The sequence below is a fragment of the Rhipicephalus microplus genome, chromosome 4 (genome assembly GCF_043290135.1).
Source record: "Rhipicephalus microplus isolate Deutch F79 chromosome 4, USDA_Rmic, whole genome shotgun sequence".
Classification (NCBI taxonomy): domain Eukaryota; kingdom Metazoa; phylum Arthropoda; class Arachnida; order Ixodida; family Ixodidae; genus Rhipicephalus; species Rhipicephalus microplus.
This window is the reverse complement of record NC_134703.1, coordinates 217,326,009-217,351,568: the sequence shown is the minus strand read 5'-3', so window position 1 is coordinate 217,351,568 and position 25,560 is coordinate 217,326,009. Positions and strand designations below refer to the sequence as shown.

The window sequence follows — 25,560 nt, the reverse complement described above, 5'->3', positions numbered from 1 at the left end:
GGGATTTGAACCCGCGACCTGCGGGTCAGCAGCCGAGTGCCTTAGCCACTAGACCACCGCGGCGGGGCAACGAGCAATGTATAAACTTAGCAAAAGAAGCCATGATAACCACGCTTTGGTAGCTTCGCAACACTAAAATTCTCGTTTTGCGATATATCTACTGCTGCTGCTGTCACGCATATGACTGCTTTAAACAATTATTTGCGTATTTGGAATGCAGAGTTTACAAGGCAAATAACTAAGTGTTTAGACTTACCAGAACTCTCGTTTGCGGCCGAAGGAAGAGGATTCGTTTTAAATATAACGAAGTCTATACGTCAGCCTATAGTGCACAACACATGCGCAGGCCGTCAGTTTATATGAAGTTCATCGTTCCCTTAATAAACATGTAGGTAACAACAGCACTAAACGCTGTCCAAGGTTCAAAAAGAAAAGAAAAAGAAAAAACTCACAGCGCGTGCTTATTTCTGGACGTTTCCACACACCGCAAGCGCCTTGTATAACGCCTTTCGCATGCTGTCTAGCTGTGGCGGGAGGCGCAATGGCGGCCGTCGTAGCAGACGACGCACCTGTCCTCACCCTCAGCGGAGCGCGCGGGCATCAAGGCACCCTACTGACGTTAGTTCTTGGTCGTGGTCTTTGACGCACTGTACTGACAACTCCGTTACACGGGTTCTTGTTTGCTATGTCGTACCCTCTTATATCGCAGTTAGATGACAGCTGCTTCGTATTTGATCCGTATTAGTTTGGGCAGTTAGCGGTGACTAATACTGACGTTACTCGAATACTTTTGATTGAGATCGACAGGTCTGTCGCTGCTTAGCGCAGACACCCTGATTGCGATGTGTGTGTGTGAAAAACATTTATTAATAGAGAGTTTGCAGGTCCATAGGGGCCGTTTACACAGGAGGATCCCTTATTCCGTGACCTCGCTGGACAAGGCCGCTACCCGCGCCCGTTGGACTAGAGCTCTTTGAGCCTCCAGCCCTGAGCAATTGAGTAGGGCTGCCTCCCATGCCTCTCTAGTAGGGTAAGGGTTAGGGAGAAGAGAGGGATTCATTTGACATGGCCACACCATGTGAAAGTTATCGGAGACTTCCCCACAGTGAGGGCACCGCCCGTCGACTTTCGGGTCAAAACGTTTTACTACTGCAGGACAGAACAAGGTGTTGGCCTGCAGGCGCCTTCGGGTTTATTCATCGGCCTTACTCAGGCTCTTAGCAGGCTTCGGGAAAAGCCGATGTTGTTCGCAATAGTACACCAGAATTTCTTTAAATCGTAGAAGCAGTTAGCTAGTCTCTGAGCCGGAAAAGCCTGGGTGAGGTGCCTGGTGCTTAAGCGCGCGGGCAGCCGCATCCGCAGCCTTGTTGCCTCTAAGGCCCTAGTGGCTCGGAGTCCAAACAATGCGTTTTGGTGAGGAGTCGAAATCCCTGATGGCTCGCTTTAGAATATCGTAGGGTAAAAGCGATACCTCATCCGCCATATAATTTTCACACGCTCGGCTTGAATCTGTAATGATTATTCTAGAGTCCTTGTGCGAAGCGGCAAGTGCTATTGCTATCTCCTCAGCGCGTGTGGAGTTGGAAGCCCGATAGGAGAGCCCGTTAACGTGTTTGTTTTGGTGAACAACGGCGGCCGTGTAGAATCCAGCGGGCGATGGCCCTGTCACATCAACGTAGTATACACCTGGCTTAGATCTGTATTGGTGTTTGAGGGCCACAGTGCGTGCCCCTTGTCTGCCTTCATGTGTCTGTGAGTGCATGTTTTGAGGAAGGGGAGTAATCCAGAGCTTGTGGTGCCAGAGCTCAGGAAGTCTGCATGTCTCCTATGGAATGTGGCGCCCAGATACCGTCTGCGAAAGTCGCGTATATTGGTTGACGAGGTGCGCCTCCTTCAATTCCTGATAAGAGTTTAGCACCGCCAGAGCCGACAACTTGGCATAGGAGGTGGTTGCTGGTAAGTCTAAAGCTCGCTTTGTAGTCTTCTTAATGATGGCGTCGATGCGCTGGTCGTGTTGCTTCGTAGTGCAAAAATAGGGTACGGAGCAGAGAATCCGGCTGAGTACAAAGGCATTTATTTATTTATTTATTTATTTATTTATTTATTTGTACCCTCAGGGCCAGAGGCATTGAAGGGGGGAGTGGGTTTACAAAAAATGGATTCAGAAGGTGAGTAAAGGGGAGTACAGGATTCAACGTTTACTGAATAATCAATTTTAGCTAACAAAGTTAGGACACAAAAGCAGAACAAAAGAGATCTAGTGTACATATTTTAAATAATCGTAGTATACAATTCTAGCTACAAAACACATCAGAACACGCAAGAACATAAAAAAACAAAAAAGGCACACGTCATAAGTAACCTCAGTTTACAATGTTTGTTAGTGCAGCGCAAAACACCTGATAATCAGTAATCGCAGCAGTCGCTCCAGGAAGCTGGTTCCAGTCTTTGCTGGTGCGTGGGACAAAAGATTCTGAACACGTTCTTGTTTGGCATATCGGTATACCAACTTTGTGCGCATGATCGATGCGAGAGGACACGTACGACGGTGAAAGAAAAAGATTATCACGAAGGTGGGGGCTGTTATGGAAGATTTTATGAAAAAGGCACAGGCGAAAAAACTTACGATGAGAAGAAAGGGAAGTCAGCTGCAACGAGTTTTTCATAGCTGTAACGCTTGCTGTTCGATCGTAATCGTGTAGGATAAACCGGGCAGAGTTATTTTGGATCAGTTCGGGGGCTTTGATCAGATAAACCATGCTTGGATCCCAAACTGAAGCAGCATATTCTAATTTACTTCTAACCAAGTTCTTATACATCAGTAGTTTTAGAGAGGCAGGTGAAGAAGAAAAATTGCGACGAAGATGGCCTAACATACGGTTTGCATGTTAATAATGTTGCTTATGTGAACGGACCAGGTCAGGCAAGTAATGTGCACACCTAAGTACCGGTAGAATGAAACACAATCGAGTAGAACATTATTAAGATGGTACGAGGCGGGAGTGGTTGAAGTTCGACATACGCGTAAAACTTTACACTTTCTAATATTAAGGTTCATTAGCCAAAGACTGCACCAGTTTGAAATAGCGTTAAGGTCGTTTTGTAAAATACTAACATCGCTTGTGTCGTTAATTTCACGAAATATCACACAATCGTCAGCGAACAGGTGTATGTTTGATGAAACGCAATCAGTGAGGTCATTGATGTAAATTAAAAATAAGAGGGGGCCCAGGACTGAGCCTTGGGGTACGCCCGAATTAACAGAACATTCTGAATAATTATATGAGTTGGCTGCAACAAACTGTGTACGGCCACACAAAAAGTGTTCCAGCCATTTGAACACATCACGATCAAGGTTAAGTTTGCTAAGTTTCAGGAGCAGGAGATTATGGGACACTTTCACAAAGGCTTTTGCAAAATCTAAAAAAATACAGTCCGCTGTGGAGCGACGGTCAAGAATGCGGTGAAGCTGGTGTGTAAAAGACAGTAATTGGGTTTCACATGAAAATCCCTTTCGAAAACCATGTTGTGCATCCGTGAAAAATGAGTTGGATTCGAGAAACGTTACGATGCTTGTGTACAAGACACGCTCCAAGACTTCACAAGGAATGCTCGTAAGGGATATAAGGCGGTAATTTAAAGGAGATTCTTTGCTACCTGATTTGTGAACGGCGACCACCTTACCGATTTTCCACTGGATCACATGGACGAGTCGAAGCGTATCCCTGCCCCTCAACCCACCGCGTTTGTTGGAAACGTGGTGGATCATACGTCCGACCTGTTCACCTATGCGTTTCAGTTTGGTAATGGTAGAGTACGGTCTGAGTCTGTTATGAATGAACAGGCCGAGGATCCCGATCTCCTCGACTTCTCTGACAGGAGCTCCCATCAAAGAGATATGTAATTTCGTGTCGTCTTTGGGGTTGGCTCAGACGCGCAGAAGCTCTGATTTTGCAGGAGCGCATTGGAGACCACAGCCAAAAGTATTGCTATCGGCTATAGAGGCGGTCCTCAATTTCTCCAAGGCCAACGTCAGTAGTTTAAATTGTTATATCATTCGCGTAGATTGCGTGATGAATTCCTTCCACCCGGGCCAATTGATGTGGAAACTGCATCATAGCAATGGTGAAGAGGAGCGGCGAAAAGACCGCTCCTTGGGGAGTACCCCTTGTGCCCATAGTGTATGGGCCGCATACATCATCCTCAATTTTAAGGAAGGCCTGACGCTTCGAAAGGAAGTCTCTTACGTAGGCAAGTGTCTTGTCAACGCAATCTGAAGAGCTCAGATCTGCCAGAATGCTACCATGATGAACGTTATCAAAGGCGCCTTTAAGATTTAGAGCAAGAATGGCCTTGTCATTGTGTTGCATGACAGTGGGTCCTATTATGACATGGTGCAACTGAAGGAGATCCTGAGCACACATATGTGGGCAAAACCCAAACATAGTGTCTACTAAGAGGCCCTTAGCTTCCATGTATGGAGAGAGGTGATCCCGAACCATTCTCTCCATAAGTTTACCCACACATGAAGTTAGTGAGGTAGGCCTCAGGTTGTCGGTATCACCATCTTGCCTAGTTTAGGAATGAAACTGACTAAGAAGGTCTTCCAGTCTATAGGAAGTGGATATCCATCCTAAGTCTGCTTTATGTATTATAGCATAATTATATGTATTATAGCATATAGAGTCCGAAAGATTCGCCAACAGTTTGGCTGTTATGCGATCTTTACCCGGAGATGTACATCTGCGAATCTTAGTTAAAGCAGCCCTTAGGTCATATATCGTAAAAGGGGCATCCACGTCTGGATTACGCTTGCCCGTGTCGTACTCGGGCCCAATGGGATCCTCAATGCGACAGAGATATCGGTCACACAAACTATCCGCGAGCTGAGCCGTCGTGCCTTGGTATCAGTGCAAAGCCCGCCGGAGTTGCTGCTGCGTCTCTCCTCTCACCTGAGTAGAGTCAACGAGGTTGCAAAAGAGGTGCTACGTCCTTTTCGAGCTCATTTGACGTGCTGCTGTATTACACTTCTCGATTCAATTTGAGTCAGTAAGCTGGGCGGCATACTGTGCGGCTTGTTCGGTGTGGTCAGTAATGCGACCCTTAAAGGGCCACTCACCAGGCCCCATACCGAATTTTAGTTAGACAGTGGAAGTTGTTGGGTGTTCGATGAGGAACGTTTTGCCACAAAAATTTCTCGAATCCATTCATTACAAGCGGAGAAAACAGGTTTTTTGAAGCGGCGTGAAACGAGGGTGAGAGAAGACGAGTTCGAAACCCTTGCCGCTCCTCCGCGTAGCCTTCGCTAGCCAAACCTCTTTCCCAACGTCTCCGGCATCCGGTCAAGAGGTGACGTTCCCATGACGTGCCCGAAAAAGCCGAGCCCCCGTGCACGCGAGCGGCGTTGCTTTGTTGACCAGCTTTATTTTGTGGTCTTCTGTCTGTTTTTGTGGGATTGTTTGGAAACGCTGGCTTAGACGCGGTAGAGTAGATGAGCACAATGAGGTAGGAGCGTTCCAGGGCGGTCGTCTGCTCAATGCGCTGACCGTGGGAACCCGAACGCATGTGAAACGCTGGCACATTAGCCCCGCATCTCGTAGCATTTAACGAGAAAAAAAATATAAGAAAACGTGCACAATTTTTTATTGCGTCTCATTATTTATTTCAAGTTTTACTCATCTCTTAAAGCAACAAATTCATAAACTACGCATGATCTGTTAAAAAATTTTTGCCATGTCACGTGGTATACTGTGAACAACGTCAGAGCGGAGTCGTCTACGTAGAGGACCAACGTGACCGCAGTGCTGTGTACGTGGGGCCATTCCTACGCCCACGTCATGCCCTCATTCTCTACGCGTGCGCAGATAGAGGGGAGGGTGAGCAGCTTTCATCTTGAAATTTGACCCATTTCCGCGGCTCGTAGCGTTGCAAATTTTGCCAGACGTGACCATGAACGCCTCGTCTACGCATTGAGCTTGTGAGCTCAAAATTGTCAAACCTGGTGAGCGGCCCTTTAAGCTTGCGATTAAGCTTTTGTTTTTTCCACCGCTTGGTAAGGCGTGCGTCCACCGCACGCCTTACCAAGCGGCGTTTTCCACCGCTTGGTCCTGCGTGCGTCCCACAGGTGCAGGAGGTGATTGTCTACTGCGGGGATCTCTTCGGTAGTCTGAAAGGTCTTAACATGTTGTTGCTGAATTTCATGCAAATGCTTCGCCCATTCCCCATAGCCGCCGGAAAAGAGCACAAAAGGAATGTCTTGATTTCTAAGGCTACTCCAATCAGTTAGTTTGGCTTGGCTCCACTTTTAGCGAGTCGCCTTCAACGGAAGGGTGATCCGGAGAAGGCAGTGATCGCTACCAAGTGATTCCCCTAGGTTTTCTCAGACGGGATCTTGTATCAGCGAACCGTCGGTGGCATTGTACTTATCGGAGAAGAGATTGTTCGATAGCTGGGTAGCGTAAGGCTGTGTGAAGACTGCGCATGTCTGTATGTTGTTACTTGAGTCTGGGTTTGCACCCAGTCTACTTTAGTTGGAAGTGCCGCTTGTGCTTGTTGTTCAGTGTTTCTTTACTTTGTGTGTGTTATTTTGCAGCCAAATCATGACATTAAGGGATCTTTAACGTTCGTTACGAAAGACAGGTCAGGACACGTGTCACGGGTTACCGAATTACCCATGCGTGTGGGACATGCCGGATCCGTGAGCAATGTAAGACGAAGTGTGGCAATTAGCTCTGCCAACTTGCGTCCTCTTGCCGTTTAAAAGTGGTAACCCCAATGAAGGCTTGGAGCGTTGAAGTCCCCAACTATTACTAGAGGTTTTTTCACAGCCGATTTTAACGCACGATAGAAAATTTCATTAAAAGTCACATGTGGCTTTTGCAGAGAGCAATAAATGTTCAGTACGTGTCCCGAGGGATATCGGGACTTAAGTGGCAAGACTTTGACCATGTTGTAGTCTTGTACATTATTCAATTCGAGGTTGACAGTGACTGCGTTGTAGGTCTTGTTCACCAAGATACACATTGTAGGACCCCCTGGAATTAGCAATACCCAGTAAATTCAGCTTCTGATCCTGACTCCTGAAGAGCCAGGATTGCTGGTGACGTACCAAACGACTGGAGCTAGAGCTGGAGGTGCGACCGTTGCTTCCAATTTCGAAAACCCTTGCAGTTCCACTGAATGATCTCGAATTTTTCTTCGTCTATTTCTTTATTGGCTTTCTGCTATATTATTTTTTAATTATTGGGCGCAAGCTCAATTCTCATTGGTGATGGCACCCCAGGCAGTGGCACCAGCATCTCCGGGGGGGGGGGGATGGATGGATGAATGGATGGAAACAACTTTATTTATACGTCCTGTACAGGGTGTAGCCACCTGCCTGGCTAATCCCATGTTGGGACTGGGAGGTCAAGCCTCCTAGCTCTGTCATGGGCGTACTGGACAGCCAGGACTTGGGAAATATGATCGTGAGACTTTATCATTCCTGTAAACCGTTCCCGGGAAAAGCCACGGCCAAGCGACCCCCATTCCCAGAGCATATGATCAAGCGTACATACTTCTTTCTTACATGCCTTGCTAACAACTTCCATATCTTTTATATCGTACCATTCTTTTACCTGTGCCAGTGAGTAATAAAACTATGTCTGTAATTGTCTAAGTGTGACCGCTTGTGCTCTGTTTAGTCTACTGTGAGGAGATGCAAACTCTCTCCTCCCCAGGTAGTAATGTTTAGTGATTTCATTGTATGTCATGGGCGTATCCCGTTGTAGATTTTCAAATCCAGCAGAATCAAAGCCACGTGTAAAAGCGTCCTGGTCCGTAAGTTCGCGGGCAACGCTGTTGGCCGATTCGTTTGGATTCATGGGAATGTCATCGAGTGATCCAAGGTGCGCTGGGAACCAATATATGTAATGTGTATCAATGGCCTGTTTACTATTATAATTCAAACTGTTTGTGGTGTGATCCTGCCCCTGCTGAAGGCTCTGATGGCTGGTTTTGAGTCACTGTATATTTCGGTGTATCGATCCTCCGTCAGGGCCAACGCGATAGCAACCTGTTCAGCGACTTCCGGTTTGGAAGTACAAACTGTGGCGCAGTTGGTACACCTGCCCTGGTGGTCAACTACTACCGCGGTGAACTTATTTCGGTCTTTATATGAGGCTGAGTCGACAAAGCAAGCCCCGCTGCCTCCTTTGTCCAATTTCATTAATAAAGCCTTAGCCCGGGCTACCCTTCTGGCGACGTTGAAGGTTGGGTGCATACTTCTTGGCAACGGGGCAACGACGATGCTCTCAGCAAAGTCCTATGGTATCTTGGTGTACGTCTCCTGCTCTATGGCAGGGTTGATCATGATTCTATCGAGGATCGATCTCCCCGTGCAAGTGGTAGAGAGTCTTGCTATTTGTGACCTTTCTTGAGCCTCCGCAATTTCTCTAGTCGTGTTGTGTACCCCTAACTTGAGCAATCTTTGAGTGCTGGTGCGAAGCGGGAGACCCAGTGCACTCTTGATGACTTCCTTGATCACCGCGCCGAGCTTCTTTAGTTGAGCTTGTGTCCAGTTATACATAGAAGCTGCATATGAAATATGACATAGCACGAAAGAGTTGATCAACTTAATAAGATTGTCCTCTTTCATGCCTTTTTGTCTCCCTGCAAGTCGTCTGATCATCCGGTATGCATTCTCTGTCTTGAAGAAAATTTTCTTGAGCGCCATGTGATTCGTGCCATTCGCATCTATAAAAAAGCCCAGTACCCTCATCGTGTCGACTCTGGGTATATTTACCCCGTTTTCGGTCAATATATGTATGTCACTTTCGGATAGTGGCTTCCAGCCCTTAGGTATCCCCCCTTTCTCTTTTCTGTAAATTAATAACTCCGATTTCTGTGGGGAGCACCTGAGACCAGTGGGCCTCAAGTATTCCTCCACTGTTTGCACCGCTTCTGTGAGTGCATCTTGTACCTGTCCTTCACTACTACCAGCATGCCATATAGTAAGGTCATCAGCATAGATGGTGTGGTGAATGTTGCTGATATTGCTCAGTTTCCTGGACAGGCCGATCATGCACAAGTTGAAGAGGACGGGAGAGATCACCGAGCCTTGAGGGGTTCCACGAACACCGAGTTGAACCACGTCTGAGTTGGTGTCTCCTACCCTTAACCTCGCCGTACGTGCCCCTAAGAAAGATTTTATGTAATCATACATTTTCGATCCAAGTCCAATTTCCTCTAACGTTTGAAGGATGTATTTGTGCCTAATGTTGTCGAATGCTTTCTCCATGTCTAGTCTTAGGATGGCTTCGGTATCTCTAGAGTATCCGTCTAGAATGTCGTGTTTAATCTGCTTCATAGCATCCTCAGTAGATAGTGAGGATCTGAAGCCTAACATATTGCAGGTGTATATGTTGTTGTCCTCCAAGAAATCCTTAAGCCTGTTGAGGATTGCATGCTCGGCAACTTTTCCTACACATGATGTTAGGGATATTGGTCGCAAGTTCTTCAGACTTGGAGGTTTACCTGGTTTCGGTATTAGTATGACTTGAGAAAGTTTCCATTCATCTAGAACTTCACCCGATTTCTATGCTTCGTTAATAAAATCAGTCAGTGATTCAATGGAGGGCTCGTCGAGATTCCTGAGTGACTTGTTGGTGACGCCATCTGGGCCAGGGGCAGACTTTCTGTTTAACTCACTCAACACCCTTCTGATTTCAGATAAAGTGAAGGGTCGATCCAGTTTCGGCTGAGGGGCTCCCCGGTATTCCGATCGTGGAAATCGTTCTGGCTCCTTAGCGACTGGTAGGTATTTGTCTACGAGTTGATTAGTAACTGTTTCAATGTCTTGATTTTAAGGGCTGTGTGTATGGCCCGGGCAAGACAGTGTCTCTGGTTGGACCTGGTGCCTTGCTCGTCTAGGAGGTGCTTAATAAGTTTCCATGCTTTGCCGTTCCTGATCTGCCCATCAATCGTTTCACGAAATTCATCCCACTGCTGCTTACATAGGTTGGTGCAGTGCAGTTCGATTTGTTTATTCAGTTCTCCTATTTTCTTCCTTAGTTTACGATTCAGTCGTTGAGTCCGCCATTTTTTAGTAATGGCCTGCTTTGCTTCAATTAAGTGGGCTAGTTTAGAATCTATGGCCTCGACGTTAGCGTCAGTGAGAAGCTTTCTGGAGGCCGATTTGATATCATTCCTGATGGATTCGCACCACTCTTTGAGGCTTGGTTTGGTAGCATTTGGTTCGCTTTGCGTTCTAATTCTGCGAAAGACATCCCAATCAACAACATCAAATTCTCGAGTGCGGCCTTTCTCAACCTCCAGCATAACCTCAAGAACATAGTGATCACTGCCGAAGTTATGACCGGTATTTGTTCATATGGGATGCTCTATGTTCTTGACAAAGGTTAGGTCGGGTGCAGTGTCTCTACAGACAGAATCGCCGATTCTTGTGGGATACCCTTTATCCGTAATCAATACCAGGTCTCACTCGTCAGCATGATGCCATAGATTCCTGCCTTTGGGGTTTGTCGCAGTATATCCCCAGAGTTCATGAGCAGCGTTGAAGTCCCCTAATATGATTGGAGGCCTATCTTCCGCGAGTTTCGTAGCTTTCTCGAAAATTATCTTGAACTGTTGTTTCTAGTGCTTCGGGTTACTGTAAATGTTGAGAACAAATAAGCTGTGGCATCTTTGATTTTTGTATGAGACCGGCACTAATACCTCCACCATGAGATACTCTAAGTTCTTGTCCCGAATGCCTAGATCATGAGAGATGTGTGTCAGCTGCCTATTTACAAACACATATAAGCCTCTACCATAGTTTTCGCACTCTATAGCTCTATACCCAGTGAGCGTGACGTATCCGTACCGTTTCTTGGAGTGCTATTATATCCGGCATAGATTGTAGTGATCTGAGATATTGCTGGAGTGTGGCACGTTTGTTGTTGTACCCCCCGCAATTCCATTGCCACACTCGAAATTCTCTTTTAGTGTGGGCAACATTGAATATTCATATCCCCTGCCTGGGGAATAATGGGGGCTGTGAGGAACGATGGTCCACGCTGCGCTCTGTCGTTGCCAGACATACTTATCACTTCAAGAGTTTTCACTCTTTCGCTAAATGCCTTAAGCCCTTCCCTAGGATCTTCCGGAGCCCTCCACTACGGCGTCTCTCATAATCATATAGTGGTTTTGGGACGTTAAACCCCACATATCAATCAGTCAATCCCTTCCCAAGGATCATTTACAGTACTCTGCATTTGTCCCACACTCGTCGTCAACTGTGAGACGCTGTCCATGATCATTTTCTTTTTATCTGCAAATGAGGCTAGTGTTTGTTTCATTTCCTCGATGTGCGTTTCAGTATTCTTGAGCTTACTTTCGACAGTTCTGCGCTTAGCCGACATGGCCCCATCACCCACAGGCGCGGGAACTGGCGTTTCCTTTGGCGTGTTTTTATTCTCGGCCTGCTTGGTTTCACTTAAAAGTTTTTTAATTGCTGCTAATTCCGTAAGCATACTTTTGTTCATTTCCCTTAGTTCTTCATTTTTTTTCTTAAGCCTCTCTATTTCCCTACTTTGCTCTGGGGGTGGGTCGCAAAGCATGACACTTACCGGTTCGGTTCGCACACCATCGGCCCAGGCAAGTCGTCTGTTGTCGGAAGATTGTCCTCTGGTAGTTGGCGTCTTGTCTGTCCTTGCCGATCCCTTGACTTTGTCGGCCCACGTGGAACCAATGCCTCCTTCGGATTCTGGGTTGATCAATGGACTCCGATTCCCAGACCTCATCACGGATTTGGACCTGGATGCACTCCTTCTTCTCGATCTAGATACACTCCTTCCTCTGGATCGGGAGCGATTTCGAGACCTGGACCTGCCGCGAGGTGTTGCTGTTGGCTTCGAGTCGTTCATTGGACCTGATGCCGTGGAGTGCAGCTCGGATGAGTGCAGGTTCACCGGATTGACGACTTGTTCCTTTTCAGCGTTGGCTGCCATTGCTCTTTCACTTCTTCTTCTTCTGACAACGTATGGAATTGTGTAACGCTGTCTGCACATCTTGTCCGCCGTGGGGTGTGGACCACCGCAAAGTTCACATCTGCATGGGTTGGCACTTGTGTTCCTTAATCACGTTTATTTCTCCACACCCTCTACACACGGTCTCTTCCGGGGTGGGGCACACGTCAGCTCTGTGACCGAGCCGGCCACAAGCGTAACATATATCGATATTTTTCTTGTAGAGTGAACACTTCACCAGGGTCAGACCATACCTGACGAAATTTGGAACCTTGTAACCGTCGAACGCGATGATCACCGTGCCGGTATTCTTAATTCTTTTAGCCGCGAGCGCCAAGGGGTTTCTTGGGTTGACAATATTTCTCTCAAGCTCCGCCAGCCCGTCGGTGATGTCGATGTTTCTTATCACTCCTTTGCACGTATCATCTGGTGCAGCCTCATAGGCGTTGATCTCATAATTGCAACCACCCAGGTCCATTGATCTTATTCTCACGTACCTCTCAGCATTTTCCCGCTCCGGTGTACTCGCCACCATTATGTTATGGCTGGCGTTGGGGCAGATGATGTCTGACGCCGTCTGATCCGAGCCCAACCCTGCAGCTTCTATGATGGCTTTGCCTACCTTGGTGGAACCCATCTTGCTAATATTGATGCCGCCACGTGGTCGTAGGATAATCTTGAAGTGATCCTTAGGCATGTAGGGCATGCGGGACGCCCTTGTGAGTTTGTTCTTGACCTGATTGCCTTTTTCAAATGTTCTAGACGCCGCGTCCGTGTTAGGCCCAGCTCCGGCTGAGTCCCCGCTAACAGCGGATTTGGTCGACATTCGCTTGGAAACTGCTGCTTGCCACCCGTACTCTTCGGTACACTCATCGGGAGATATGCTCTCTCCGTCCATCATTACTTGCATGTCGAACGCGCGGCCACTCGTTCGCGACGAACACCACTTGGCGCGCGTCCGTGTGGCGTTGACCCGGCTCGGCGTAGGCCTACCTCAAGAACGGCGTCGTCGGCCCAAAACGTCTCGTAAAATGACGAAAAGTTCACCCACCAAAGAAAATTGATGTAGCCTTGTTCTCCTCGATGTTATGCGTCGATCGATGTAATCCATTCAATGACACACATTGATTAACTGGCGGAAACAGATACTGAGGGCGGGAGCCGATATTTTCCTTCCTCACTGTTCGGCGCCTGCGGCGTCTCTCCCTCCGGGGGGGGGGGAGGCAGAGAGAATATGTTCCTGCGAGGCCATGTCTTGACGAGGAATCGCCGTTCGCCAACTTGTATCTGGTCGCGGGAAACGCAAGCGAGAGCAACTTTTCTAATTTTACGCTGGTCATGCCCTGCACTATGGACATAACAGACTCGGCCACTGCGGGAGTTATGCTCTCCACAATCTGCGAAAGCTCGCATTGCCAGAGTTCCCTGAAGGAAGCCCTGACGCGATGCCATCGAAAATGTTACCTGGCATGTCCGCAATCGTGCGTTCTAAATGCTCTAAGCGGTGCTCCATAACGGGCAGATGCCCGACTGGTGTGCTGCCCGTGGACTGCGAGTCGCTAGGCAGCCCTGACACAACCGAGGCCCTATCATCCAGGTCCACCGGCTCAGTTTGCTGCATAGGCTCCGAATGACCAGCCTGTGCCTGAGGTTCTGTAAGCCTGGCCAATTTTGCCTCTAGCTCCTAAATTTTCTTTGCTAAAATTTCAGTGTGGCCCTGAGTTCAGCATTTTGCCACTGTAGGGCGACTTTGGTAGAGGAGGGGGAGAGAGATGACAGGAGGCAGCCCCAACCCAACCGCTCACCTTTGTTTGGGCGTTTGCCAGGGATGGGAAGTCCCGGAGTTGAAGTTTAGCGCCTTCGTCCTGGTCTCGGCACAGAATAAGGTTTATTTGTGTTCACTGTGGAGGACGGAGCTTCCTTGGGAGCTGACGTCCGCTTCGTGTTGCTCGGTGACATCCTCGGCTTGATCGGCTTCCGGTACTTGTCTCTACAGTCAGCCGCACCGCTTAGGTGGCTGCCTCCACAGATGAGGCAACGAGGTGTGCACTCGTGTTCCGAAGCGACCTCGGAAGTGGTGACCACTTGAGAGCCATAGCGGCCACAGCGTGCTGACTGCAGCCTCAGGCAAATGTCAGCCCGATGCCCCACCGTGCCACATTGGTTACAGGCGGGAATCGTCTTTTTATGAAGTCTCACAAGGATAACCTGATCGCTGCAGTGGACATAACTCTTGCTTTCGAAGGTGACCACTGCCACGTAGGTTTCGCCCAATTTTCTCACACACAAGATGTTGCCGTTCTTCCACCTCAGCTTTTGTTTGAGAGAGCCTTATGTATTGCTAGGATCGATGTTCATGACACCCTTGCAGACGTCAACCGAGGCATTAGCGTGACCGCGGAATTGGAGTTGGCGGGTCCCGACTACCAACATGATGTCCCCGAGGAGCCTCTCGGTGGCGGCCACTGAGTTCAGTCCACACACAATCACATTTTGATCCCATACGGGCCAGACAGTAAGTTCCACCTCCCCGCAGTCATGTATCAGGTTGCAACAGCAGCACCGGCTTGGCCTGGAACGAAGGTCGCCTTCAGATCCAGCATTTTGCGTGGCTTGAGCACCACGATGAGTTCATCACGCCCAATGTGTGGCGTCTGCCTTTGGGGTTTGCAGGTTTGCTGCTTTTGGGGACGCCATTGGGGTTTGCAGATTTCTTCCTTCAAGGCCGCGCTAGCTGTGCCCTTGTATGTAGCCGGCGCAGAGCGAGACGCCGCTTGTTGTTTAGCGCCGGCTCCGGTGTCCTTAGGTGCCAGCGTTTTCTGCTTGCGTCACCATATTTGGACCATATTGTCCAAAAGTTCTTCTTCGGATGACGGAAGGTCCTCGGGTTGTGCAGTATCCATGCTGACACTTTGCATCGAAGCAGGATCGTAACCAGTCACACTCTTAGGTGCCATCTCCGGAAAAACACCAACCGGGGCTGGTGGTAGCGTTGCTGCTGCTAGGCCAGCACCTCAGTGGTTGGTGAAATCTTCTAACACTCAGAAGTTCGTCAAAAATGGGCCCACCTTGATGAGAGTGGTGTCCACTTGCGTCGCTGAACTTCACGGAGACGAGACGACCAAATTAGTCGGATCTGGGTTGAATGACCGCGGTTCACGACGGTCATTAGCGGAGTCGAGGTGATGCACGTTCGCAACCGACGCGCGCCTGTAGCATCTCCTCATGCGACATCCTGATTGCAATCAAAAGTGCCCGTGTGAATACTGGTATGATCCCACGCGCGAATGCTCAAACCCATCAGTTCTGTGCGCTCTTGTGGTTTCTACCTCCTTGGCAGCTCGTTGCGTCAGTAGATGAGCATTCAAAAAAAGCAGTTTACTACATATACAAAGATTTTGTATCGAAATTATGCAGAAAAGGTGCATCATACTGGATAGGAATGTGATAATAGGACGTCCGCAAAGCAGCACATGTACCTAAAAGGACTGAAAACTGGGCCATTTGGTGACAGTACTTGAACATATTTTAACACAATGCATGACTATGCAGGCACAAGAGGGATTTGTTTTGTTTTTTTTTTGCTCTTGTGTCCGCGTAGTAATGTGCAGTGTTAAAATATATTCAAGCACATGTACATGTTCGGTCTTGCTCAATCAAGTATCACACGGAAAATTTAAAAACGTTTATTTATCGAGGAAGTACAATGTCATTTTGAGTCTTGTTACTGGCTGTCCTGTGCGTTATTCTAGGAGAAAAAATGTGATAGTCACTTCCTCATCGTATTAGCACATTTGTCCACGCTTAGCAGTCAGTGCACGTTAGAAGCTTTTAATTTGGTATATGTTGGTGTGTGTGCGCATTGATAAATAGCATCAAGTTACATTTCTCAGCTCCTTTATATTATAAATAGCTTCATTTGTTGGGATAGGCACAATAATGAAGCAATAGTTCTTGTATTGTACAAAATTTCGCAATATTTTGTTCAGCCTTGTAAGAGACAATTCCACTTGTCAAAACGTCATCTCCAGCACCTACCCCCTATTTAGAAATTTTTCATAGCTCCCCACTGTGTATTTTAACTAATAATGACTGTTAAAACTCTATCTAGCAAAACCATCTTACAAAGTTTCTAATCTAATAAAGAATTTCCATTCACCAGCAAATATTCATGGGATGTAACAATGTCCTAAACCCGATTTAAAGAAGCTTGCCCTGAAACGACTCGGTAAAAAGCAGCAATTTTCTTCTAATTTGGCCACAGCAGATTTGAGCATGCACTCTTACACTACAACAACTGAAACATTTATTTAATTTTTATTCTTATTTATTTATCGATACTGCAGGCCAATATGCTGGCCCATGCAGGAGGGGCAAATACAATAATACAATGACAAGGCATTCACAAAAAGACTAAGAATGCAAGAAGAAAAACGTACAGTGCAAGACACATGGGATTCACGACACAATTGTAAGAAATGTTTAAACACTAAACATTAAGAGAAGTGGTTTTCCGATTCTCTTGTAAAGGTTTCCGATTGTATGATGTGAACAGGTAAAGAGTTCCATTCTTTTATGGTGCGCGGAAAAAAACTGTTCATGTGAGATTTGGTTTTGGCGAATATAGGCGTGAGAGAAAAGCTGTGTCTGTGTCTAGTCGACCGTGTGTTTAGGGGCACTAAAAAATGAGGCTTCTGAAGGCCAATTTTGCCATTTATTATGTTGTGCAGGAACTGTAGGCGACTAAGTTTACGGTGATGTTCTAGTGAACCTATTTTATTAGTAAGCATTAGAAGTGAAGGAGAATGTTCTTTTTTGTATTTTCCAAAAATAAATCTAACAGCCTTCCTCTGCACACGCTCCAAATTCATGATGCCTTTTTTGGTGTGAGAATCCCATACAACTGCTGCATATTCAAGTTTTGAGCGCACAACTGCGTTTTATGCCAAAAGCTTTGTGCTCACCAGAGCTTTGCTAAGCTTTCTTTTAAAAACCACAATTTGCACAAGGCTGAAAAGCATGTAAGAAATATATGATCTGACCAAGTAAGTTTGTTATTAAACGTAACGCCTAGGTATTTATACTGGTCAACCTTGGTTATTATGGTGTTGTTCAGAACGTAAAAAATATGCCAGGTTCCTTTTTTCTTATTACTCGCATCAAAACTGTTTTTGTACATTTACTTCCTTTCCTCAAAGTCTACACCACTCTGAAATAGCTGTGACTGATTGCTGAAAGCTTTGGTGATCATTCTGCGAGGTAATTTCTTTAAATATGACACAGTCATGCACAAATAAATTTACATGCACGTCACTAGAGAGTTTTTCCGAGATATCATTTATATAGATCAGGAATGGGAGTGGTCCCAGTACGCTTCCTTGCAACACGCCCGAGGTTACATGGCGCGCAATGGACGAGCATTGCTTAATTTCTACGAATTGTTGCCTGTGCCGTAAGTATGCCTGGATCCATGATATAATGTTTGAAGGGAGACCAATGCACTCGAGCTTGTAGATTAATTTTCCGTGAGGCACCCTATCGAAGACTTTACTGAAATCAAAAAATAGCATGTCAACTTGTCTGGATGAGTCAAGTACCTCAGAGATATCATGAACAACTGACACAAGCTGAGTTGTAGTCAATAACCCCTTTCGAAATCCATGCTGTTGTTGAGAGAGAACCTTGTTATCACTCAAATACTGGCGAATAAACCTGCTACAATGTGTTCTAATAATTTACTACGATTACTTGTAATAGAAACTTGTCGATAATTAGAAACTGCAAGATAGTCTCCCTTTTTATAAATTGGGACAACTCTGGCTTTGTGCCAGTCAGATGGAATATTCTCTAAGTGTAAACTTAACTTGAAAAGTTCTGTTAAATAGACGCAAATCTGTTCCATGTAACGTCGTAAAAAAACATTCGGTATCCCGTGAGGGCCTGCAGATTTACGTACATCAAGATTAAGAAGCATTTCTAAAACACCTTCCCGAGAAATTGTAATCTGGTGCACTATAGGTCTTGCATTGCTTAGTTCATAACAGTCTAATTCAGAAAACACACTCCAGAACTAATCATAGAAATGTTCTGCAATTTCTTGGGGGTCTTTTATAATTCTACCATTTATGTTTACTTTTTGTGTAGCTTTTTTTGATTGGCCTAGGTAGCGCCAGAACTTTTGGGGAGAGTTTGTAATAAAATCAGGAAGGCTATGAATGAAAAATCCATCTCGCGCCTCTTCCACTTTAGCCAGCAAATTACATTTTAATTCTATGACCATTTGACTCTTGGATTTATGTTTCTTTTTCATTTCTTTAGAGTCTGCACCTAGTTTGGATAATGTCCCTGCTTAACCAAAGGTTGGACAAGGGTTTCTTAACACTCTTCAAAGGAATGAATTTGTCAATACAATAAATAATGGTGCCCGTAAACACTTCCCAAGAAAGCTCTACATCGCTGTCAACAATAATTAGGTACAAGTCTAAATAATCAATAATAGATTTATCATCGGTTTTATGATAATCTATGACTTCTGTTTTTTCACAGTTATGTGCCCTAGCTTTACTTTTATGAAGCTGCATGCCATATCTCTGTGCAGAACAATAGATGTAGCATTCGGTAGTGCTCTTAGGTTCCAGACGTTGGCACAGGTGACGGTGATTGCTTGTGTTGTTTCTTGACTTATGCGACAGAAGGCACTGATCACTCCTACGTTTTTTTCTAGCTTGGAATGCTTGCACAATCACTGCAATCAATCTCCTTGTCATTGCATATCAGTAACCTAGCTGTCATAGCCTCATGTCTCCCTGGTCTGCATTACCCAGACACGGTCTCCCTCCTCTATGTCAAATTCACCATTACGAATTTTTCAGACACAACGGTCAGGCTAGAAGTACTATTATAGTCTGTCTATGTTTTTGTACCAGCCACTAAGATATGGCTGTTTTGCATGATGGAATAATGAGGGGTCTAGGGGAGCTCAAAGTTCCGACAGTTTATTCATCATATACTGCATCGAAAATTATAGGCACACACGTGTGGAGTAAGCTAGGCTCACATTGAGAACATACTAATCACAATCTGTGAACTTGCTCTCTACCTACTATAAGGACATTTTTATTACGAGGAAACAAAAAAAACATCATCGTCCCGCACCACAAACATATAGAGGCTACTAGAAAGACAATAAAGTATCACTGATACCTAATGAACCTCGTGATTTTATACAGAATGCATCCACTCACTCTCGGGTAGTTGTGTCCATGTTTCTGCTGTTATTCTGAAGATTATTCAGGCATGGCTAACACTTACGAGCATTCATGTCAATGAAAGCTCATGTTTCTGTGTATGCTCATTCACGTATACTCGTGACATGCCAACATTTGTCTTTTGCCGTAGGACAGCGAAAATTCATAAACGACCCCGCTGACACATTCTGTGTATGACTTAGTGTGCCTCTTGCCGTACCCACCTTTGTTGCTTTCATCAGATAGTATACTAGTATACATGGGAAAGCTGAGACAATTTTCATGGCACAGAAAAAAAAAATCGGCACACCATCACTGTAAGCAACCATCTTTAAGTGATGTACAGCTCAGTGCATATACGGTAACCCCTCACGTCTCGCTGTTCTGCGCTCTTGCTCTACCCCAGTACCATGGTGTTTTGTTCTGACAAAAAGGCTCAACTACAGGGTTAAGGAGCATGCCAAGAAAACTAACCACAGACAACCAATCCAATTGGTTTTCAAAAGTCATCTGCATAACGTGTGAGCATAACGTTGCACATGCATACTCTAGGCATTGTTTAACTATGGCTCTTTTCACAGTTATTGAATTTCTCAACTCGTTTGGAAGCAATTCCTTTGCACACCTAGGCAAGGCAAAGAAAGCCAAAACTCTTGACGACATTGCAAGTTGATGTACTAAGCCGAAAACTACTAAGTGCCACAAGCCTTCCCTTCATTTGTAAACAGTAATCTTTTTTGCAGTCTGTGAAAGCGTGCTAGAACATTGTGAATACAGAGCCAATATGTGATGGTGGTTAGTTGTTTAAATTATTTAAAAAAGTGTTATCCTAAAAACTTTCAAAACTTCCCTCTATTTCAAAAGTTGGCGCAACCTAATAAAAATTTTTATGGCCAAAAAATTGCACAACACGAGAGCAACACAAGATCCTATGCAAATGCATTGTCTTTGCATATAAAATTAGCTCTTAAAATTAAGGTGATTTTAACAAAACTTGAGAAGGGCCATAAAAACTGATACTGCCATGCCCGCGGCATTCTTGAAGGCCACCACACCTCTTTCATCTATGCAACTTCATATGCAGGAAAACAATTCACTGTGTAGGAAAGAATAAACTAGGTCCTCAACACCAAGCAAAAACAAGTACCCTATCGAAGGATTCTTTGAAGAAAGTGGATGATGCATGGAAAATTCTCAGTTTATTACAGATCTTTCGACAACCGAGTCTAGCTGCTTCATTAAAAACTGAATAGTAATCGCATTCTGCCTCAGTCACTCAAAATCGTCCTGAAAGAAATGCCCGGCTGATGCTTCTTTGCCGTAAAAAACACAGAAAAGATGTTGTAATTGCTAGCTGCAGTATGCAATAGACTCTGTTAGTTGTGCGACTTCCAAGTTCTTACTCAGCCACTGCTTTGCTTTTCAAAACTCTTGTTTTGATTGCTTTTGACTTGAAGTTCATGCAGACTGCCTGTTCTGCCTTGAAGTTGCACAAATATACATCGATTGCTACGGAGCCACTCCTTTTATCTACTTGAAATATAGACGCAAATTGTGGCACTTGAAGAATGACAACACCTACCATAGGATCCTCCTGACGAAGAATGGGTTTTTCTCCTGTTCTGGCTAGAGCCTAGACACTGTCTTATAAGCAATTGATCCTAACTGCCACATCAACTTTTATGGCAACTCCTCAGTGCAAAGCCAGTAATTAGTGAGCAAGCAAAAGAATTTTGTTGCTAAATTTTGGACCTTTGTTGAGTACATAGTGTACATTCCCTGCAACGTAGTCATTTTCGAGCCCAGTGAGGCCTTCCCAATACGTGCGAGCAGGCTTCTTAGGTATGAAACAGCAAACATGCCTCACCTTCAGGTTCCGTTTAGCCTCAGTGATGCGGGCTGCTGAACGCTTCGTATCGCGAAACTTCTTCAGTGCCAGTTACTCCAGGTCCAAAATGAAGCAAAGTGCACGAAGCAGGTAAAGAAGACACACCTGCTACCATGAATAATGATTTCACATACTTTTGTAACATGACCAAATGAAGGTGTGGCTGGCTTCCCCAAAAAGACCACTCCCTTCTTGTGGAACATGGCCTTTCGGGGAAGTCATGCCTTCATTTGGTTGAGCTAGCGAGTATATGTAAAATTTTAAAATCCAAAGGTGCGCTCACTTTCTTTACTTCCTTCACTCACTGTGCTTAGTTTGCAACTAGAGTGGCTGGTGCTGAAGAAGTTTCACAATGCCAACCATATCATACTTGACCAGGCACAATAACAAGTGCCTAGTCAGGCATGTATTATCAGTCGAAATGTGTCATCTTTCAGAATCCACATGCTGAAAGCGCTCTGAGGAACCACGCATCTTCAGTTAAACAGGCACACCTTTCAACATGGTGACTCGTGCAAAGCAACTTAGCATGTCTATTAGGTCACACGTGCTCCTGGGCACACCATGTCGGAGCCCGCAACTGCCGCAAGGTAGCACCGATCAATGCTGGCTGCAGATGCGCTATGCACAGTTGTGGACATGGCTGTACATCGTTCTGCTACGTCTTCCAGGTATGTTTCTGTGTTGCTAGGAACCTGTCAAGAAGCAGTTGGTAGTACAACTACAATAAGTAAATGCATTTTGGTGCGAGTTGATTACCCTATAAATGCGTACGTAACCTGTTATGTATGCGTTTACAGGTTACGCAACCCCTTATGCAAAATGTAACGTGTTAAGCAATACGTAAACCCAGTGTGATGTGAGTTGATTAACCAACCTGTCAGGTGCAACACAGGCTCTTCTTGTATATCAGCCTTTCTTAAGTCTAATGCTATACAAAGGCTTCCCCCAGTTGCCTACACTTTGTCCTACCATGTGCCCATGTGCAAGCTTAATCAATCTTGTACGTCCAACCATGTGCAAGCTTAATAAATCTTGTACGTCCAAATTTTTCAATTCATCATCTCATCTAGCACCTTTCTCAGCTATTTTTAGGAACGAAGCTCCTTAGGGCGTGGGCTGTGCGTCCCCTGTAGCCTGTATCTAGCCACCTCTAGTTTAGTTCTTGCAGTGTTCACTAGATGGCGGTACCGTCCCCTGTATGTAGCCACCTCTAGTTTAGTTCTTGCAGTGTTCACTAGATGGCGGCACCGTCTCCTGTATGTAGCCACCTCTCGTTTAGTTCTTGTAGTGTTTACTAGATGGTGGTACTTGTAGCTGATGATGAAAAGATGCAAGATGTTATAAACTAGAAAGCGGTACTTGTAGTAGATGAAAGACGCGAGATCTTATAAAATAGGAATGATGTCACATATGGCACGTGTCATTGGTTGAAGGCAATCGTTCGATTTAGTGCGGCGACGTACGCTAGGGGGAGCGATGTGATAAAATCGAGTGGGCAAAATGTACAGAGGATTCATGGTTTACCAGGTTTACCTCTGGAGCTTCGCCCACTCATCATCATTCACTTCGTGGATATGGCGGAATTTTTTTCATTTTTTTCTAACCACCCAATCTCTCTATCTGGTCACTTGTCTCTTTCTCTCACATTGCTTGACGTGCCTAGGTCCACCTTTTTTTTTTCACAATTTCAGCTATAATGTCGTCTAGCTCTGTTTTTTTTTCTCTAACGAGCTCTGCTTTTTAATACCTCTATGTTATGTAAACCATTTTATGCTTCTATGTTGCATAGTTTTTTATTTGTTCTAGACTTCATTATTCTATTTTTATCTAATTTTTTTTACTCTCATTCAAACTTCCACACCATATGTTAGTACTCACAGCATACAATAGTGGATCACTTTTCACTTTTGGGGACAGTTGTAAAGTACCTTTCATGTTTTGGGAATATCTGCCATTAAAGCACTAGCCCATCCATATTCTTTGGTGAATTTTCTTTTCATGAGTAGTGTCTCCTGTGAGTATATGAGTTAAATACATATATTGTAAGGATTATAGTGTGCCGTTGCCAGTTGAAAATGCTCGCTCTCTCACTTGGCCTCCTAACATTTTATCCTTATCTTTTACCTATTTATTTTTCACCCTACTTACACACTTCCTTGGTTTCGACCCTCAGTTTGTTGTAGTTTATTGGCATCACTGCTGAAAAGCAAAAATGTCATTTGCAAAGCGTAACTACAGAGATATTCTTTGTCAATCTTTATTCGTGTTTCTTATCAACATGGTGGCTCAAATACTTCTGCTAAACATGCTGTATATATTGCTACGATTTTGTCTCCTTGCCAGATCCACTTTATGAATAAAATTTTTCTGATTTGCTGTAGAGTCTCTCTACATGTTAGCTAGGGTATTCATGTATGCATTATTCACTAGCTGCTCTAAGACTGCTGGTATCTCTGCCGAGTGGAATGCCTTTTCGTAGTCTCTGCAAGCCAAGTAAATGGATGGGTTCTGTTTCACCGATTTTTCAGTTTGACAGCGCATGGCTATGATCAACAGTGGGACATCTGTTGATTTGTGTATAATTCTTTAAATCATTCATGTGTCTTTTTTTCTGCATTTGTATGGCATTCGGGTTTTGACAATCTGGTGGTACATTTGATTCACCAGTACGTGAGGCATTGTGCAAGATTGTTAAGCACAAGATCTTCTTCCCTTTTGATTGAGTCAACAATTTCACACAATGATTTTTTGTGGATCATGTTTTGTAGGGCTCTATTCAATTCTCTCAGGGTGGGGTATTCAACCTGAGTCAATCCAGGTTAGGCTTCTGATTTTATGTTTCTGTCTATCCAACTTTGTTTAAAATTTCTCACAGAACTTAGGTGTTTGATTTCTATATTAGTTTTTTCTATATTAGATGGCTAAGTTGTGAAGTCTTTTGCCACCTTTACTATGTTGCCGAGACTGCTGATTACGTTTCCCTACTTTTCCGTAGGAGTGTGCAGTCGCAAAAAGTTTCCTGTTGTCATGCTCTGTCCTTTCTTTCAATTTTTTATAATTTATTTGGTGCTATAAATTCTGTTGTTGGTAATTTTCTTTTTATTTATATGCCCTTATTAGCTCAATGAATTCAACTTTAGATCTTGAGTGGGTAGCAATTGTAGATTTTCAATTCTTTTTCTAGGTTTTAGGTTTTCTTTATGTGTGTGATTTGGGAGCGTTTGTTTACTTCTTGCCCTGGTGCTTTAACCTAACTGCAGTTGTGTTTTAGGAATAAATGTAGTTATGGTGTTGTTCATTTCCTCTATGCCGTAATTTTTCTTTTGTCCTAAGGCCTCGAAAACGTGTGTTCTAAAGCAATGCTGAGAATGTACGCGACCGTGGCTCTGCTACATTTTGAGGAAAGCCTTGCAAGTTGTCTGCAAATTATAAAAAATAGAAATGGCAATGTTGGGTGCCTTGAAGTACCGCATTCAATTTTGGCAGGCTTAATGATGAGGATAATGACTGGAATTTAAGCATGTGAAGAGATTGTTTTCATCTAACATTTAAAATGAAAAGTTGAGGATAAAAACACAGTAAACACGAATAGCTAGTCATCGCTCCTGTAGCTGAGGTGGTAGCTGCGTTGAATTTTGCTCTCGACAACCTAGGCTTACGTTTGCTCGCTGGCGCTGCATCTGTTTCTGAGAAAGTGAGGAAATGTGTCATGGCGGCTTCCGGTTTTGTTGTTGAACCAGCGCGAAGTTCAAGCTACACATTATTTGCTGCAAGCCCTCTTCCTCGTGATAAATCTACTTTTTTAGTGATGACAATGATGAAGACAAATGTTCACAGCTCGATAGTGCATCTTGCATCAACGACTGGTTAGCTGTCAACCTCTAACTATTCTCCAAATAAACGCCCTTTTACACCATAAATATCATAAAGTGTGGAACTAGGCTAGTTGGTAATTCATTATTAAACTTCTCAGCGCAAAAAACTTCCAACAAAGAACACAAGAGACAAGGACTGCACTCGTTGTCATCTCTCGTGTTCCTTATCGAAGGTTTTTCGCGCTGAGAAGTTTAATAATAAATATCGTGGCAGTCATGGTAATAACATTCCGTGCTAAATGTACCACAATTCGAAAACCTTCTCACTACGCAAGTTGCTCGCTTTGCACAGCAGCCCGGTGAGATTATTGTAAAGGCTAATAAAGATATTGACAAAAAGAGTAAAATTTTCATGGTTTATCGTACTTAACCCATACACGTTGTTGCATATATCTCTTGTTGCGCTACGTGTACTCATCATGTCCATTTATTGTGCATTTAATTTAAACACGTTGCTGGTTTAAGGATTACGTGTCACTCTTCTGCTGTGCCTGTTCTGCAGCGGGAGCGTTTAAATCATATAATATTGGCTGCGCTGACAC

The 25,560-nt window shown here is 44.8% G+C and overlaps 1 pseudogene; it reads right to left on the bottom strand.

The window, feature by feature from the left end:
• Positions 1–916: 916 nt before the first annotated feature.
• Positions 917–4,178, bottom strand: LOC119171507 (uncharacterized; annotated as a pseudogene).
• Between the last annotated feature and the right edge of the window lie 21,382 nt (positions 4,179–25,560).